Consider the following 19458-nt stretch of genomic DNA (forward strand, 5'->3'; position numbering starts at 1 on the left):
GAAGAAAAACATGGATATCTATTTGGTGGTGGTTGTTCTGGAATGCCTTATACATTATGATGATGGATAGAAGGTGGTGCTAAATGACCTCTGACCTTTTGTGATTTCCTAGATAAACTTGAGGTTCTTAATCTGAATTTGACATAGTAGCTCTATTAATGACTGTTCTGTCATAGTTCAGTTGCCCTGTGCATCTTTCACTGCCTTTCGTAATAAATCAAAGGCTATCTGTAAACCTGATAATTAATGGAGTTGTAACTGCAGTTCAGTCAACTTAGGTGTGCTTAATCTTGGAGCTCTTTGGTTACTCCCCAAGCTTTTATCAAATTGCAACAAATCTCTCAGTTCAGTCTAGGAGCAACATATTTCTTGCCAAGGCATAGAACACGATTGGGCTATGGCTAGAGAGGGAAGGATGGGGAGAGGATTGTAGTGCTCAGCTCTCCATAATGCGGCTGCACATTACGGTGTCATTTGTTAATACCAGATGTATAAGAAGGATGTTGACAAGTTGGAACATGGGCAGAGGAGGGCTACCAGGATGATCAAGCCCTTGAAGGGGCTTGAGCCCCCAGTGGCACAGGTGGTTCCATGAGTGCCTCCAGACTGCACTTCTGATCTTCAGAGATGGGCCAAAATGACACCCACCATTTCCCCTCCCCACGTGCCCCAGAATAGCCTTTCCTAACCTGGTGCCCTTCCAGATGGAAAACATCTGGAAGGGTACCCTAGAATGATGCCACATTTGAGACACCATGGAAGAAATAAAAAGGCACCTGGGCTGCCAAAAGAACTCTTGCTGCCACAGAGGCCGTGGCTACAAGGAAAAGGAAGACGCTCCCTTGCTGCTGGTTGGTGAGCTGCCTTGGATCCCGACACCAAGCTTTGCACATCTTCCCTGAAGTAATCATTGCTCTCTTCTTTCAGAGGCTTAAAATATGACTGTCCCCCGCCCTAATTCAGCTGGGGGAAAAATATGTTCAGTCCTTTGTATAAATATTGTAGATCTTGGGGATGCAATTACCCACCCTTTGCATCTGAGTCATAAGATGCCGGTTGTGTTATTCTGAAAGCAAAGCTTAAAGTATCTGCCTCTCTAGTGCCTCAGATGTAGCTATCATCTGCCCCATTACATGCTGCTATTATCTTGGTGGGGAAGCATTTGTGCAATGTAGCCACACATCCTGCAGGACTTCTATTTTCATTAAATCAAAGGCATAATTTGCAAACAATGGCACTTTTAATAATAATAACAATGGTGATTATGTTATGGTTCCTTCTTTGTGCCAACAATTTAAAGGGCGAGACTTTTTTGCAATACTGCTTGCGGGGGTGACTGCGGGGGCTGTTTCTGCATTTCATCATTTACTACTACACCACTGTTTGTATGTGTGATTAGAAGTTGCACCGATAGGCATTTTAAACAGCCATGTATCTTTGAGATGCTGGAAGAACATTGGAAAGAAACCAGATGCACATCTGTAATCTCTAGGCATTAGGGGCTCCTGATCCTAGCTTCCTGCAAAACATCTACGTAGCTACTGTTGAAGTCAGAATCCTGCACTAGACAGAACACCTGCAGGTTCCAGCAATACAATTGCGGCTCGCTCTTATACCATGGAGATAATCCAGACTCTTGCTACTTTCTTTCTTCCCCTTTTGTCAGCTGTATAAGACTTAGTTGAGCTGAATGCCACTCTTAAGATTTGAAAGAAAGAAAGAAAACAAGAATTGAATCTGACAGATGTATCCATCTCAGGGACTGAATGGAGGGCACACAAGGGAAGGAGAGATGGGAATCTGTTAATAAGACCCATTGGTTAAATCTAGTCCTGACAATTTATTTGGATTTTTAAAAACCCAATAAGATTTAGTGAAATCAAATGATGGAACCCCTACTTGATTTGGTGGTACCCAGAGTTAGGTGCTATGGTGGATCAAATCTGGATTTCAGGGGTAAATATATAAAGGTGGTAGCATTTTTTTTCTCCTGTGACCAAATTTCTTAATCCAGATTGGCATATTAAAATCCAAATGTTTGAATACCTAATGGGATTTGCCTTGTTAGGATTTGAAGTGCACAACTAACGTTTATTTTATGGGTGATTCTTGCACATTTGATACTGTACTGAGAACAGGAGTTCAATCCAGGATGCTTAGTAAACACCACCACTGGTCATAAATAACACATAAGTACTTATCCAGCATCATCGGTCACTATAGATGAGGGGCTGAAAATGAATATGTGGAATGTTTGGATTTCTTGAAGCACAGAGTATCTTGGTCAGTTACACAGTAAATATCCAGGCACCCTATAAAATGGAAGGGTTGTGTTTTATGGAAAGTGGGGAGGGATATTATATTTTAGTTTATGCTCAACTAAAAAGCGGTATCTGAAGAAGTGTGCATGCACACGAAAGCTTATACCAAGAACAAACTCAGTTGATCTCTAAGGTGCTACTGGACATTTTTTATATATATTTGAAAAGTAGTCAACCTTTCTTTCCACTCACTTGGCTGCCCAGTTCCAGACGGTTGTATCGTCCCCCAGTGTGCTGCTTCCCCTCACAACATGCGGTGGCATCGCTTGTCTTCCCACTGACTGGTACTGTAATTAACCTGGCTCTAATTACATGCAATAGCTGTTTGCACAGGGAGGCTGTATAATTAAAACACAGAGGTATCGAGATTAAATTAATTCCACTAGAATCAACAGAACTATCCTGCAGGGAGGAACCCGTTTTCCTTGCAGCCTCTGCAACATGAGCTGTTACGGACCCACTCCACCTCAGTATCCTGGCTGTCTATAACTAAGCACACTCATTGATCAATATAAGTACAAGACCTTTTCATACTTACTTTCTTCTTTACCTGGTTCCCTGGAGTAACTGCCTCTGATCTTACTTATGTGGTGACTTTAATAATTTTGCTTCCATCTCATTTGTGTTCTGTAATTTAATCTTCATCTAATTACTTACCATTTGCATTTTTTTTTCCTGCCCTGCCCTTCGTGCTGGTAGTGACCTATGCTGAGGTTTAGCCATAATCACCCGTGTAGTCTGCACATAACAGCATTTTAATTTTATTTATATATTTATTTACTGGCGTGCACACACACGTGTGTGTGTGTGTGTGTGTGTGTGTGTGTGTGTGTGTGTGTGTAATGTCTTTTCCACCTTCTGTGTTTTAAAAGACAATGAATGTAATGGAAATTAAAAGCCAGTGCGGAATTAACCAAAACGTCAATTTAAAAGGCAGCATATATGCAGCAGCAATCAGAAAGCCCGTTTTTCAAAGCGGCACTGCAAAAATCCTACCAGAAAATGTACAAGGGAATTGCGGGGAAATACTTACAAGTCCTACAACTTTTTTCTCTGCCTTTTAAGTCTTTTATCTCCCTGGATTGTGGGTGGTTTTCCGATCAATAACTATATCCCACATGATGATAGTTCCAGGTTCAGATATACCATGATTCATGAAGCTAGGATTGATTGTGAGGAAAGAAGGCTTCTCCACTTAGGTGCCATTTTGATGCACTGTATTAAGGCAGAGTTTGGCCTGCTCTGACATCATAATGAAATCTGTCTTCCGAAAAGTTTAAAATAAAGCATTTTTCATGACCCATTTCAATCAGGTCAAAACAATTTACAAAACATAAAGCAGGGTCAAGGATTGTTAGAAGTAAAGCATCTACTATTGCATAATGAAGTGGAGTAATTGAGCGGGCTATTAAAAGCTAGCTCGCTGGCAATTTCAAAGGAATACGCATCTTACATGCAGCTTCCCGGCTACCATTTTACTCCCTCCCAACACAAAAGTTATTACTATAACCACGAAGGAGAATGTGGTCAGATGGGGGAGTTGAACTTGTGGGGAACTGTTGGTAATTCAGGCTCGGTCAGAGGTATGTGCCTATCTCTCCAGGCACCGGCTGAATTCTTTTGACCTCCCTCCGGCGACTCCCGGCAGGAAAAACACACGAGGTCCGTTCCGGCGATTTTCCTCAGGCTGTGAGAAAAACACACCAACTGCTTCTCCTCCTCCCTGCTCCCTGCATATCCCCAGGGGGGGGAATCAGACTCAGACAGAAATGTATCTTACATACTTTTATTCCTGTCCTTAGCAGTCATACAGTGAAAGATGTCCGCTCTCTTCAACAAACAGAGAGAAACTCCAAAACTCCACCCATGTACATCCTGTACAGGTCATATGACACACTGAGCTCACATCCTGTGCTCAATAAACAGAATGGACTGCCCCTTTGTTTCCATGGCAACAGTCACATACATCCTGTCTGGCTGGGGAAGAGAGGGCCATCCCAGCACTCACTCTTGACTCCATAAACCAGGGATCGGCAACCTAAGGCCCGTGGGCCTTATCTAACCGGTCCATGGAGACCCCTGCTGCCCCCTCTCATACCGGCGTGGGTTGATGGCACCTGTGCACATACACACAGGCGCTCCGACCCAGAAGAGCGCGCATGCACACATACTCCAGCCCATCCTCCGACAGACAAAGCGTCCACCGGCCCATCCTCGGATAAGGTTGCCAACCTCTCATAGACAATGGCTTTTGAAGCCTGAAATGATTGTCCACATCAGGCCTGCCTTGGTTTAAAATAAGCAAGAGAATTGTGTCTCTTCTGACAATAGCCATTACAGTAGTACCTCGAATTACAAACGCCTCAGGTTGCAAACGCTTCAGGTTACAAACTCCACTAACCTGGAAGAGTTACCTTGAGTTGAGAACTTTGCCCCAGGATGAGAATGGAAATCGTGTGCCGGCGGCGCAGCAGCAGCAAGAGACCCCATTAGCAAAAGCACGCCTCTAGTTAAGAACAGTTTTAGGTTAAGAACGGACCTCCGAACGAATTAACTTTGTAACTAGAGGTACCACTGTACTAACGATACACTGTCAGTAAAATACAGAAGTAGGTACAACCACAGTTGGCTGCAGGAGGTGATGGTATAGTCTAGCCTCCCCCTATCTGGTGTTCCCTACATGTTGTGGACTAAAACTTCCATCTGCTCATAAGCAGGTCTGGGCTGCCTAGAGCTGAAAGGAATTGCAGAGAACCATTTTGGAGAAGGCTGGCATATCCCATTCAGTAACATGGTTCTTGATTTGCCTTGCGTTCAATCCAGATAAGAGTTCCGCAGAACTTGAAGGCATGTTCATTGCATACCATCCATTTTTTTTTCAGACCCAAAATTGGGATGCACATCTTCTGGGATGTGCTCCTAGGTGAGTCATGTGGCTCCTGCTTCATTATTGCCATGAAAAAAAGCCTTTTGGGGTGGGGTGAGATTTTGTATGGCATTCAGAAGCACACATTTTTGGCTGCTGCACAAGTTCGTCCCCCCCCCCCAAAGAAAGGGCTTCTTCGGAGCAATATCACAATGTGAGAGTGCGCAAAAGTGTCAAAACACTATTAATGATAAAAACTGGTTTTAAGAATAACGGTATTAAAATAATCCCCAAGCAATTAATTAATTAATTGCTTGTTGATTAAATTAAGAGAACTGTTGGACTTTTCCCTCTTCGCAAACTTGCTTCTCTGTAGAGCAAACAGGACTACCGTAATCTGTTTTTGAAGTATGTTTTTGAGAAGAAAAATTCCTGAACGTATTTTGCCTCCAGTTTGGTTGGTTGCATGATCTGAGATTAAAGTGAGTTGAAAAGGGATCAGCAACTCTGGGAGCTTGGACTCCTTTGTGTTCCATGTATGTCAAACAACAGTAAAAATTGGGGTGGTTTTTTTTAAAAGCTAACAAGCATCCTGTGCTCTGCTCCCAACACCACCCTGTGGAATATTGAAGATAGAAGATCACTCACAGAGACTTGCTGCGTGGTTTAGAACCTAGATCATCCAGGGTTCAAGATTGCACAGGCAGCCTCCATGAACCTTGCAGGGTGACGGAAATGGCAAGAAGGGGTTTTTGCATGTTCACCCAAACTCTCCCTGCTATTGTGTGCATTTTCCTTGTGAGCAGAGTGTACAGGATGCCTGTATACACCACATAGGTGCATGTCAATGACCAAACACAGAGACCAAATATCTATGGCTTCATCAGCTCTAAAAGCCTTTGACTTTGTTGATGGGGATTGTGGTCCCAGGGTAATAAGGATTTCTGTGTCTTCCATGTAGACATCGTCCTGGCTGTCTTGGCAATACCTTTATAGAAAGATGTGGTATTCCTTGATGGGTTTTCCTTTTCTAAAAAAACCTCTCTTTTTTTGTCTGTTTGCCCTTCCACATTCCTCAGACATTTCATCTGAGAATTTATCCTTATGTTTATTTCAAATTTAATTTTAGGAGAACTCTTGTGGCAATGTAATGGTATGCACATGTCCCTTAGAAATCTTAGTAGATATTTTGAAACCCTCTTGCCCCTCAACAGCCAACCCCTCAGTGTACTCACCAACCTTCACATTTTGCTTTTTGTGGAATTTAATCTGCATAACACAAAGTCATGCAGATAGAGAAGCTACACTTAAAACTACTTATACCATGAAATCTTGCAGCAATTTGCTGAAAGCACAAGACTTGAATAGATACTAGACTCACTGGGCATAATTTAGCTCTTAGCTAGAATGATGGCTTTGGAAAATGTGTAAAAATATATATATTGAAAGGCATCACCTTTTAAAAAATGATCAGGCAGTGCAGCAGGTCTACAGATCTAGGCAATGTTATGTAAATGTTTTAAGATGCAACTATAGACATTCAGTTTTCAAAAGTATCTTTGCCAAATGTGCTTCCATTCTCACTGAATTAAAGATGGCATAGCTGTCCAGTGGTCACCCCTGATTTGCATAAATTTGAATTAAAGTCCGTAGGAAAATGTTTCTGAAAATTGAAGCATTCATAGAAGTGCCCCGTGAAAATTGATAGCCTTTGGATGACAAGGACCAGCTCATATTCCCCCCTCACCACAAGACAAACAGTTTGTCATTAGTTCTAAATCAGCTCAGAAATGAGTTTGCACTGATCTTCTATCCCTGACCTGGAGTGACAGCCTTTCCAGATTATCCTTTTTACTACTGCATCGCTTGTTCACAAGGAATCCAAATGGATTTTTTTCGAGGTAACCCTTTTGTTGTTGAGATGTCATCCTTTCCCAACAAATGACAGCATTTTGTCTCTATGTGAGGCGGTGGTTGGAGATCACTTAATTTTGCTCCCAGCTGGTACATCAATTGTGACTGAGACTGAGGGCTGTACAGAATGTGGTTCACAGGTGGCCTAGGTTCAGCGCTGGAGCAAACAATCCCCTTCTTATCTTTAAACAGCAAATAGGACATGCAGCTAGTTATCCTGCAACATGGCTAGATGCTCACAGAAGAACCATGGGTGTTTAAAATCCTCTAATATGGCTTTGGGGCTTATTCTGGGACTAACTGCAGAAAGGTACTGAAACTAACCCTAGTTGGGTGAGTTGCTGATATGTAAGCGGGGGGCAGGCAGGGGGAGTATTGTGAACACTGTCACTACTCCCTGTGTTGCCATCCTCTGTTGCTCTCCAGCTCACAGAGGGTGAATATATGAAGCATTTATTTGTGGATGTTCCCCATGCAGTTTAGAACTTCAACTATGCAGGTTTACAAATTGCTTGGGGGCACACTATCACACACAACATACTGTTATGAGTTCGTGGGTGCTAGGCCTGTATAATCCCTGGATCCAGCAGGTGTTAGAATTTAATTAAGGCTTAGGGCAGGAGTGCCCAAACTTTTTTCAAAGAGGGCCAGATTTGATGAGTGAACATGCATGATGAGCTTTTTTTAGGATTGAAGTTGTTGAGATTTTTTTACAATTTTACCCCAAAATTGTTGAGCTTTTTTTTAAGGATTTGACCCCAATAAAACCAGCCAGGAGCCCGGATTAGGCCCCCAAAACGGACTTTGGACTTGCCTGACTTAGGGTGTTAAAATGGTTGCCAGAACCACTTTTATCCCCTTGAACCCGCATTTGTTTAAAGGCCAATTAATACTCTTGTGTATTGAGCTGTGTGCTAGACACTTCTAAATTGTGTAATCAGCAAGTGTTAAAAGATATTTAAGCTAGGTTAAACTTCCTTTGTGGAGGTGATAGCCTGGGTGTTGGGCCATTAAGAGAGCAATAGATCAAAGGAACTCGGTGTGAGATGGCAAATAGGTGGGGCCTCTCTCCCTCAACAGATAAAGCCAGAATAATGTGAGTTAGGAGTTATGTGATGGAGAAGCAAAGCAGCAGGCAGAGCATGATGTTTGATGTCTGTTTGGATCCTCTTGAAGTATTACTGATATGAACTCTGCCATCGTAAGTATGTGTAGTGAAACCAAATATCATAAAGACACCACAGTCTCTGGTGTGCCTCATTTCCAACCGGAAACTAAAACTGGGCAAGTACTGGGAATCCCTGGAATCTTGCCCTGGCTGAAGATTGATGTGACACACAAAAATACATTTAAAGGCTGTCCACCCACCACCACAAATAATCCTAGCAGCTGTAGTTTTGTTAACGGATTGGGAATTATAACTCTGTGAGGGGTAAATTACATCTCCCAGGATTTTTGGGAGTGGGGAAGGTGCTTTAAAAACCTCCCTGCAAACAAACCACAATGAATGATCAGTAACAGCCAATGTTGTCTAGTCTCCCTGAAAACAAATCAGGATGAATGCTCAACAAACAGGTCATCTGAAAGCACTGAGAATAAAAGCAATTTTAACTAATCCAAAAGAAAACAAATTAGGATTTCACACTTGATTTCCCCACCACACTCAGGTAACATACAAAACTACCATCGTTTCTACTCAAAACAAACAATTCTCACCAAGGCTTTTTAGTAGTTTCGTATGTAACAGTTGGCATATAAAATAGCAAGGAACCCTGTGGGGTCTTTTTCATAATGATTGTATAATTCCTTGTAAATGCTAACAAGCAGCTCAGCATGCAAATTAACCAAAGTGCTCAGTTCTTTTTCATTTTCTCTCTATTAACACCCTCGAACGGTCTGTGTACTAAACACCACTTGCCCTTGCTATGCAACACATCTCATGGTGGCAGAACAGTCCTTCCTGCTCTCTCCAGTTGACTGGATCTGTTTTGCTGCTTCTTCACAGGGGTGTAAATCTTGGCCAAACGGCATGTCTTTGCCATTTTCTCCACTGAATTATTTACTTGCCTCCAGCCTTTATTTGCTCATTTGAAACCCCATGATATCCTCTATTCATCAAGGAAACTGCCTCTGTTGAGTTTATAAAACCCTTGACTCCAGGAAAGATATATGTGTGCTTTCCATGAAAGAGAGAGAGAGGTTATGAACGTAATATGGTTTGCCTGTAGATTTTCCGATTATTCTTGCATATAGCCTGAATGGACAGCCAATGGCCAGCAAGGTCAGAGGTCGGGAGTTCTTCCAAGCTAGACTCAGAAAATCACCATGGGAGTTCTGAAAACCACATACCTCAAATAAGAGGAGTTGCTACCATTGTGATCACAGTTGAGAGAACTCCATTTTCCATGCATCCCTACGAATACCTAGATGCCAGAAAAAGGGAGAATAAGGAGATTTTCTTCCTTACAGGTCACATGGCTGCTGCCTTGATGCTACAAATGGAGGGGATGAAATCTGATTTAGTTCACATTTAAAGGTGAACCAGCTACAGCAGCACTCTCTGAAACAATACATGAAGTGAAATGCAACCATCTTCCAAAACTTGCACTTCTTTCAATTTTGCCGTACAGTTTTCCAGCAAAATAATGTGTTAAAAATATATATGCATAGATTAAGGGAACGTGTGCATGGAAATGCATAGGTGAGCAAATATTGCTTTGCAAAAATGTGTATTAGGCAAAATTGCATATAAATATATGTATATTCAGAGTAAGACCAAAAATTGCTGCTGGATTGTCATGAGGATGTTTTGAAAGTGTAAACCAGTGTGAAAATGTGAAGGACTGAATGAGAATGAGAATTTAAGACTGGGGAAATGGCTATTTGCCACCACCTATACATGCTTTGTCTGCAGAATATTTAACCCCTGCAAGGTTTAACTCTTTGGTTAAAAGAGTTACGTAACAAGTAATGGGAAGGATCTGTTTGAAATCCTGGAGAGTGGATTCTCATTGGAGTGGACAATACTAGGCTAACTGGACATGATCCTGGCAGAAGTCAAAATACCAAGATTAGCTTTCACATTTTCAAGTGATTCAGAGCTGTTCATAGTCCTTGCTCATGAGTGAAGAAACTGTCCAGATCCTATTTTGGAAAGCTATACAGGAAAGCAGGCTGCTTTTAAAATCTGGCCTAGATTTTGCAATCTAGTGGAAATTCTAACAAATGAATTCAAACATCAGGTGCGTATTTAAAAAGGAGTGACTCCTTTTCAACAGCTGTCTTCAAAGGCCTTGAATTAATGCCAAGTTTGAAACTATTTGCAAACTGATGAAATTTAAATTTCACAAAATCAAAGGAATTCAGAAAGTTGCTTGAAGAGAAAGTAGAAGGAAAAACAGCAACTTTGGTCCAGAAGCGATGCATATTAAACCCTCTTTCCCAGAGTCTGCTTCTGCAATCAAAATGAAAGAAAGAGAAATATGCTGGTTAGTCATTTCTATTCAACTCTGGCAAAGTATGTTGATGATTCACGGAACTGAGCAAGCAAGCCAACAGGACTGCAGTACTTGCAGCATGTAACTGGACAGGAAACATCAGAGCTAGTCAGCCTTGAAGAGGCATGTTAACGGCTAGAAGAAACTCAGTGCAATTTCATTGCTTGGTAATGCCAGCAATCTTTTCCAGAGTTATCGTTTCTGGACTTGGGTGATCAGCTGGTGGTTGCCTGTGGATTGGAACACACATCCGGGCCAGAAAAAAAAGCTGCAGATGGCTGTTGCATGCGTTTGGGTTGGTCTTGTGGGTTTGTGGCAGTGCCAGCTCTGGGTTTCATATTTTCAGTGGGGTGGGGATTGTATTGGTTTTGGACGAGACATCCTCTGTGAACTCCCCTTCTTCAGTGAAATTCCTCACCCCTGCTTTCAGCAGCTGCTACTGCAATCAGCATTGCTGGTGCTGCTCTCTGGCCAAAGAGTCTGTGGATGAGCAGCTGGTTGCAATTGCTGCTGCTGCTGCTCTTCTGTTGCACATGCCACCTCCACTGTTCACACCGAGTCCATCATATCACATTCTCTTGCCTTTATCACATTCTCTTGCATTTATAAATCGCCTTTTTTTTAAAGCCACCCAAGCAACATAAAAACACTGCCATTAAAACAAAATACTGTACTTTTCTGTCTACAAGACGCCCTCATGTATAAGACGCCCCCTATTTTGGGGGACTGAAATTTCAGAAAATGGGTGGAGATGGCTAAAAGTTGTTGAGCTTTATTTTGCAGAGGATTGGCCAGAGTTGTTGAACTTTTTCTGGGGCGGGGCAGGGGGATTACTGAGGGTTGTTGAGCTTTTTAAAGGGGGGAATGCCAAAAATCGCTCACGCATCACAAAAAAACGCATCGTGTCTCTCCCCTCACTGGCAGAAGCTGCCACTCGCACGCCCAATTGCAGCAACTTCGGCCAATCAACACCACTCATTGACACAGCAACCAAAAACATGCACAATAGCCTCTAACAGACACGGCAGCAATCAATCAAACGTCTACCCTACGCACTACCCATGTATAAGACAACCCCCACTTTTTAGCAAGATTTTTAAGGGGGGGAAACCTAGTCTTATACACAGAAAAGTACGGTAACACAAAACATCTGAAAGAGTGTTATTAAAGCATAAAAAACAAATAACAACAGCCATGGAAGCACAGTTTTTAGTACTTCTTTTTGAGAGCTTGTGGCCTGATTTTCATGTTCCCCAGGAATCCTTCCTAGGCAGAATGGGAAGAAAATAGAATAATTCTAAGGACTTGTTGTGCAGCTTTTAAAGAAGGTGGATTTAGGAGCACGGGTCTAATGTCTTCAGCAGCATTCACATCCATCACACTAGTATTCATTGTAGCAGACATGTCCTGCATATACAGCCAGGAAAATTAATAATAATTTCATTTTCAGCAATGGTTAATTTAAATACAGAGGCTCTTCGAAGAAGTAAAGAAAGATGCTAAAGCAATAAAAGACAAAAGTTAATCATGCTGGCTGCCTTGCCTCATTATACGACAGCTGTTGGAGTCTGTTATTTGGTTTCCACTGAGGGGGAATTATAGATCTTCTCAGCTGCATCTGCTTCCATCCATTCTGAAGACATTCCTTCATTGTCGAGGGATTGTTTAAGCAATAATTCGACCTTTCTTCTGTGATATTGCTGCATAATTAAGATCAGATAGCTTATATGATATAAATGAGAAATAAATGGAGATTTGGGATGGGAGCTGTTGAATGGCTGCTGGAGGTCCAGTTATTCCTCAGCCTGAGTTTCTCACCTGGTACTAAAGTGTTGTCCAAAACAAGTTCCAGGGGCCCTGCTTATCTGGGTTGCTTTCTTTGGAGGAGAGATCACTGGGGACTTGAGGCATTTTTGTAATGTTGCATACCTGCTGGCTGCCTATAGCCTCAAACAACTTGCACAAATACAAACCCAACAAGGAACATTTCAGAAAGAAGAAATGTAATGAAGCCCCTGTTGAGACGACAGCAATTATACATAAATGGCGATGTGAACGATGTAAATTGCAAAGCAATTTATGTATCTGTTTACACAGAATGTGCACATGTGTTATTTTGTTGTACAGAACTGTGTTGAGAAACATTCACAGCAAGACTCTATGCCATGTTGACAGGAAGACAGGAGGAAATGCACTTAATAGTTTATTCTCAGCAGCTTCCCCCAACAACCCTAGATATAAGTCATAGCAGCAAATAAACAACTCACAACTATACCAAGATTGTAGCAAATTGAATCAATAATAAAAGCAACAATAGTTTTGCATAACACAGGGCTATGGTCAGGTCAAATGTAACAACAGCAGCAGCAACACTTAAAGCATTGCTAGTTTCCAAAATATTCTTAGTGGTAAAATGAATCTTAGTTTACAAATGTTTCCCAGAATTTCAAAAACAGTTCTGTTTAGCTTGCTTAGCATTTGATTCAGCTTTGAGATGTTAGAAAACGATGGCTCTTTCATAAACTGGGAGCTGCTAATTGATAGTGCTTGGGCATTCAGTCAAGAGTGGATTGCTCATGCTCCACTGAATAGCTATCTCATGATTTCACTGTAAAAATGTCACTAGCAGTGCTGGCTAACTCCGCCAACAAGATGACACAAATGCCTGGTCTACCCACACAGCAGATTGAGGTGGAAGAATGCTGAGGTGGGTGAACAAATTTTAGGCTGCAGGTAGGGTATAATTTGTTACAATTATGCACACACAGCGTCCTTAAAAATGGGAAACCAGTACAGCAGTCAAATGAGTGAGCTCCCTGACATGTTTTCCATTTTCATGTAGGTTGTGGTACAGTAGTTCAAAGAGGCAAACCTCCCCCCCCCCTCACTTCGTGATCAGAAGTGGTACCCTCCATTCTACACCATTCTGCAGTAAGTGTGGAATCAGCCTCAGTGGCTGCTAAGCAACCCAGTGGCTCCTACATGGTAGGCTTGGGAGGGAGGGAGGTTGGAGAGATGGTTCATCATCTGCAGTGCAAGCAGATGACACCAATGTGGTTTTGAAGAAGGATACTGAAGAGTATGCATTTGAAGTTTCTTCTCATTCCAGAAGTCATCTTGTGACGACTGGTGACACTAGTTGAATATTCACACTGATCATAAGCAAAAGGAATAAAATTCTTACTGTGTATTTTATTAGGCAGAAAGAAGGATGCTCAAAATGAGTGGGAGACAGAGGGAAGCACCAGTGTTGTGCTTGCAGAGCTTCTACTTAGTCCAAAGGACAAATGAATCTGGATGAGACTGTAATGGGACAAAGTGAGATGCTGGGACTTCCTGGATCCCAATGCAAACTGCAGTGGAACTGGAAGCAGCCAGTAGATCAGATTCTTATCTCCCCCGGCATCAAGTGACCCATTATGTCATCCGTGGTGCTATGCAAGCTTTGACAACCAGCTGATCTAATACAAAAAGATTCCAGGTGCAGCAGGACAGGAGGAGAGGAAATGAGTGTAAGAATAGCAGATGTGAAAAAGAAGCAGTGGCTTTGCTGGAAGAGTTTGAGGAAGTGACTCTGCATCGCAGATTTACTGAGTCACTGACAGATGCAAAGCCTGGCAGATGCAGCCAGAACATTGCAGATCATAGTAGTTTTGAAGCCTATTTGGACAGAAGCTGGAGGCTTGTTGGTAGGAGGGAAGCCACAAGTCAGACAGAGTCATATAATTCCAGTGCAGGGATGTTAAGGTGGGAGAAATTGGCTGACTGGCTTCACTAGCTTAATTTAAATGTGCATTTGAGGCTTTTTATATTGATTGTACTTTAGTCTAGAAAGAGCTTCATTCCAGCCAATTAATACTGCAATTGAGTCATAAGACTCTTAGCTCTGCATACTATTTTTCTTTCAAGCCCAACTATCTCCACTGGACAGATTTTCCCCCCAATCCCCCCTTCCGAAATAATTAGGGTTTCTAACTTGCAGAGGTTAATTGCCAATGATCACTAGTAGTGCTTGTTCTTGTAGCATGGCAGTGGTGCCCACCTGAGAGGTGCTGGAGCTGAGCTCCAGCTGAAAAAAACCTTGGTCACTAGGTACATTTTCTGTAGGTTGGTGGGTGAAAACCTTTTGCAACAGAGTTGATATTCCTTGTTTCTGCTCCCCTCCCTCCCTCCTGTTCTCTCCATGTCAGTCTCAAACGGCACATAACAAAAAGATGCTACACTTCAGGGGGGCCACAAATACAATAAACAATGTACTAGATATTTAGCAGCTTTTCCAGAATAGATGGATTGTTGGATGTCCCATTAGTGACACATGGCTAAGATTGATCCACACAGGAATAACATACTTTCTATTTCTGGAAAGTCTACTATGATAAATCTGCAGGGTATTTATAGTCCCTATTTCTGAAACATCCGCTCTGACCTCTGAGCCCTTTATAGTGCAAAGGGAATAAATCTAGAATGGAACTTAGACTGGGAATTATCCATCTTTTCCCACAGAGAAAAACCTATATAAAACTTTCCTCCTTTACCATTTTTACCACCCTAGATCACGAAGTATATTCATCTGCTGGTTATGATTGGCCAGAGACCCCTTGCAAGCTCTCTGGACTACAGTGGGGAAATTGTCCCATGAACAGCTCACTATCTGTACATTTTGTCTTTTAATGTTCTTCAATTTAGCCCTGTCCTAAAACCACCCTCTGTGTTAGAGCTACCACCCATCAGGGTGTCTCTTTCAAGACTTTCCTATAACTGTCCTCCTCTCAGTCCCTCCCCCCCCCCCAAGAGACTGCTTCACACCAATCTGGTTCAGTCTGTTGAGTATCACTCTTCCTGGATTGCTCTTTCTCTCTTTCAAGCCTGCGCCAACTCTGAGGATGTTCGCCTTCAGTCACAGGAAGTCCTCCAAGCAGAAGCTCTAAAATGAGTGAGTACAAATTGCCAATCTGGGCTGATTTCTCCCTTCCTCTACTTACACCACAATCCCAGTTTCTTTGGATGCTTGCCCCACACTCCATACAGGGCCTGCCTGTCCATCAGGCAAACTGAAGCAACCACTTTGGGTGGGAGAATTCCATGGGGTGGTGCCCCCATGGTGCCCTGCCAGGGATGGACTTGGGTAATATGACACCCTGAGCGAGGACAAAATTGGGTACCCACCCCATAATATTTCTTATTTTCAAATAATTCCTTTTGGTGCAGTTGCTTTTCTGCAGCCCCTTGCTTCAGCACCCTGTGCAGGGGAACTGCCCACAGCACCCTAAAGCCAGCACTGTCCCTGCCACTGCCAGGGTTGAATGGCTGTGATGGCTTTTGGTGAGATCATGCCAGAAGCACAGCTGTGCCTATCACATGTATTTGAATTGTGTAACAGTAAAATGGGGAGGCACAGATTGATATCTGTCTTGCGAGCACATGTCCTCTTATACTTCACTGCCTGGGTATTAACTGGTTGCTTAAAACCTAATTTGGGGAAGATATGCCTGAAGAGGAGTAAGCATAAACTACACGTTTAAAATGATCATGTTATATAACTGCGCAATGACACAATAGAGCTCATTTAGGTTCCTCAGTTAGTTAAGTGAGAAGCAAAAGGAAGCTCGACTGACAGGCATGATTGAGTAAACACAAACACTCTCAGCACCCTAATTTTAATAAGCACTGTAAATGGCCTCCTGTTTTGAGACACAGCAGGTTTGTAGCTCTTAACTATTTAGCTGGATAAGTTATCTGCTCTCTTTATTCCATGGTCAAATTGCTTGTATAATTCATTTTAGTGTGTAACTTTATAAACTTTACATCTGAAATCCTGGAATCAATTGCTGCTCTGTTTGCTTTTAATTTAGATTATTACAATAGACTCCGCTTAACCTGGTGTCCTATATTTCCTCCCTTTCTTCCTTTATTAGGTGAACAAGACATGCAAGTGAGTTACTGGGAGATACACACACACACACCTCTTGCCAGCTACCTTGATTTATTGATTATTTCTTAGGGTGCAAAGCATCAAGCAATTAAACACTTGTGCCACAGATTGTCTCAATATTACATTATACAACTCTCCTTTCTGTATATTATTACAATGGTATTGATTTTCTTTCTTTCTTTCCTTCCTTCCTTCCTTCCTTCCTTCCTTCCTTCCTTCCTTTCTTTCTTTCTTTCTTTCTTCTCTCTCCCCATTCCCTTCACTATAACCTATCTGCTCTAACTCATTTAGAGAGTTGCCAAAGGAAAGAGCCTATACAGCACTTTTTGTGACCTCCAAAACTGAACAAAGAGGCACCTTCTAGAAAATTCTAAATGGAATGCTTCATTGTGCCTTCATGCTAATTCCTTGTACTTCTCAGGTATGAATTTGTGTTTGACAGCACCAATTTCCAACGCTGCAAGCTTCCCACATTTTTGGCAACCTGTATGTATGCTGTCACTGTTGCATATGTGAACGTTTTTAAAGTTGAGACAATTTTCTGTGTCTGCAAGGCATTTTACAAAATAAAAAGCCACCAGAACTGGCAGTGTTTGTTTGTTTATTTTGCAGGATGACTATGGCCCCATCTGCACTGTACATTAAAAGCAGTGCCATATCATTTTAAAGAGTTACGGCATCCTGAAAAGAATCCTGGGAACTGTTGTTTATTAATGGTGCTGAGAATTGTTTAAAGACCCCTGTTCCCCTCTTACAGCGACAGTTCTAAGAACTGTACAACAACAAGTCCTTCTTCCCAGGGAACACTGGGAATTATAGCTCTGAGAGGCAAAAGGGGGTTCCCTAACTCCTCTCAGCACCCTTATCCTCATGGAATGTTGGTGCAATTGATAGTGAACCATGTTATTATCCACCTCTGCTTCAAAACTTATTAGGGTATTTTGCATTTCCAAACACCATAAAACAAATTTTAGCTCAGGAAACTGCACTGCAGAGTTTTTGCTGCTGTGGGAATTTCTTCAAAACTGACCAAAAATGAAAAGTCTATCTGTCTCTCCCCCTCCCCTCCCTTTAATATGGTCAGTAAATTGGCATAATTTTCTGAAGATGTTTTTCATTCACAGTAATTAATGCATACTTAAGCTTTGAAGCCTAAAGCTTTGGTTCAGCATTTCCGCTCAAACTCCCCAGCTATAGGGGGAAAAGAAGTCATCCTCAGAATTTAGCAAAGGCATTATTGCCTTGAAGGCCTTTTCTTTAGATCTCAGAATGGTACTAATTAGTGGATAGATGACTGATCTGAGAGATTTGACACCCACGTTTTCACTTCGGAAAGTTGGTTAAAAATGAGTGACTTTTTTGTTACTGCCACTTTGTCACTTGATCTTACCCAGGTTTGAAATCTGAGATAGTGGCCTCCTCCAAGAAGAAGCAAAAGGCCTGCTCCTTGTCCCAACAAAAAAAGTGCAAGAAGCGATGGTTCTGTAAATGGGATGTAAATGGGAAGCAGAAAACAGTCACCAAGGAAGGTTGGAATCAGGACTGAGACAAATATACAAAGATGAACCTTTGGGGCACATTCTCAACAGCAGTGGAGAAGCAAAAAATAAATGAGGTGGAGAAAGTTTAGAAATGGGGTTCTTACTTTTCTTTTATTAACAGTGAGGAGTTGGGGAGGGGTACTGGTTAGAGTGTAGTGCTGATAACGCCAAGGTTGCAGGTTTGATTCCCATATGGGGCAGCTGCAGGGGGTTGAATTAGATGGTTCTCAGGGTCTCTTCCAGCTCCACAATTCTATGAGTCTATGAAAGCTATCAATTTCTCTCCATTTTTCAATTCCCTCCCCATCTTCAGTTTGATCTGCAGTTAAGAACATAACAGCCTCCTCAATGAAAGCAGTGACCCAGCATCAGGTTCTCACAACGGCCTTCCAGCTGATGCCTACCCCATCTTGACCAAAAGATGCTCTCTACTGCCCAGCCTCTCATGCATGTCCCTCCCAGCTATCAGAAGATCAGGTCCTCAGGCCTCCTCCTTTGATTCTCTTTCTTATCTTCTACACCAGTGATCAGATATGTGGTAATCTTGGGGGTTGGGGAGTGTCTTCCAGGCTGAGGTCACACTTTCAGGGGCCTGGTTGGAAGCTGTTTCTTGTAGCTCCAAGGAGATTAGGCATCTCAGGCTTTGAAGTGTGTCTTGAGGCAGTTTTGTTTTGCAATGTTGAAATACCAAGCCTGTTGCGTTGTTCCTGGTAGCGGACTTCATTCCTCCGCTACTGGAAGCTAAACATTCATTATTCACTCACACCATTTAGTACTGTTTCATATAACATCGAGAACGTTAAAGGCTGGCATACTTTGAGAAAACTAATGGGGAAATATCGTAGAAATGAAAGTTAGTTTATGAAGAAAAGATAAAGAGTTTATACTTGACCAGAGGCATTAAAGGAAAGACTGCACACGATTTCATATACTGCACAAGCATTTCTAACGTATTCAAAACCATAACAGGACAACTAAAAGGATAACTCCCCTACCCACACAGGTTCCCAGAGGAATTTCTCCAGCCCACCCACAGATGTGCAGAAATTGGCACCACACCACCTCACCCTGAGAATAGGATTGCGAAGGAGGGGAGGCATTTTATGATCAGCCCTAGTTAGAATAATATTTCCATCTTTCTTAGACAAAATGGGAGAAGGCCCATACAGTTCTTTTGCTGTGCATAGCACAGACAGATTGCCACCAGACTACAATTTTATCATATAAATTAAAAGCAATGCAATCAGTTGACTAAAATACAACAGTGAATGAGCAGTAAGAAAACACAAGTGACCATAGGAGTCAACTCCTAGGGGCTGAGGTCTCTTTGCCCCCCTCCTAAAATATTTGATGGGGCTGGGACCCACCCAAAGATAATGGGCATTTT

The 19458-nt window shown here is 42.2% G+C and overlaps 1 long non-coding RNA gene across 1 annotated transcript; it reads left to right on the forward strand.

Moving 5' to 3' along the window:
- Window positions 1–14004: 14004 nt before the first annotated feature.
- Window positions 14005–16616, forward strand: LOC307214599. The gene is made up of 3 exons (XR_013838242.1): window positions 14005–14345; window positions 15464–15531; window positions 16514–16616. It is a non-coding gene; the product is annotated as an uncharacterized lncRNA (long non-coding RNA).
- Window positions 16617–19458: the final 2842 nt, after the last annotated feature.

The sequence above is a fragment of the Podarcis cretensis genome (assembly GCF_951804945.1).
Source record: "Podarcis cretensis genome assembly, chromosome: 4".
NCBI classification, from domain to species: Eukaryota; Metazoa; Chordata; class Lepidosauria; order Squamata; family Lacertidae; genus Podarcis; species Podarcis cretensis.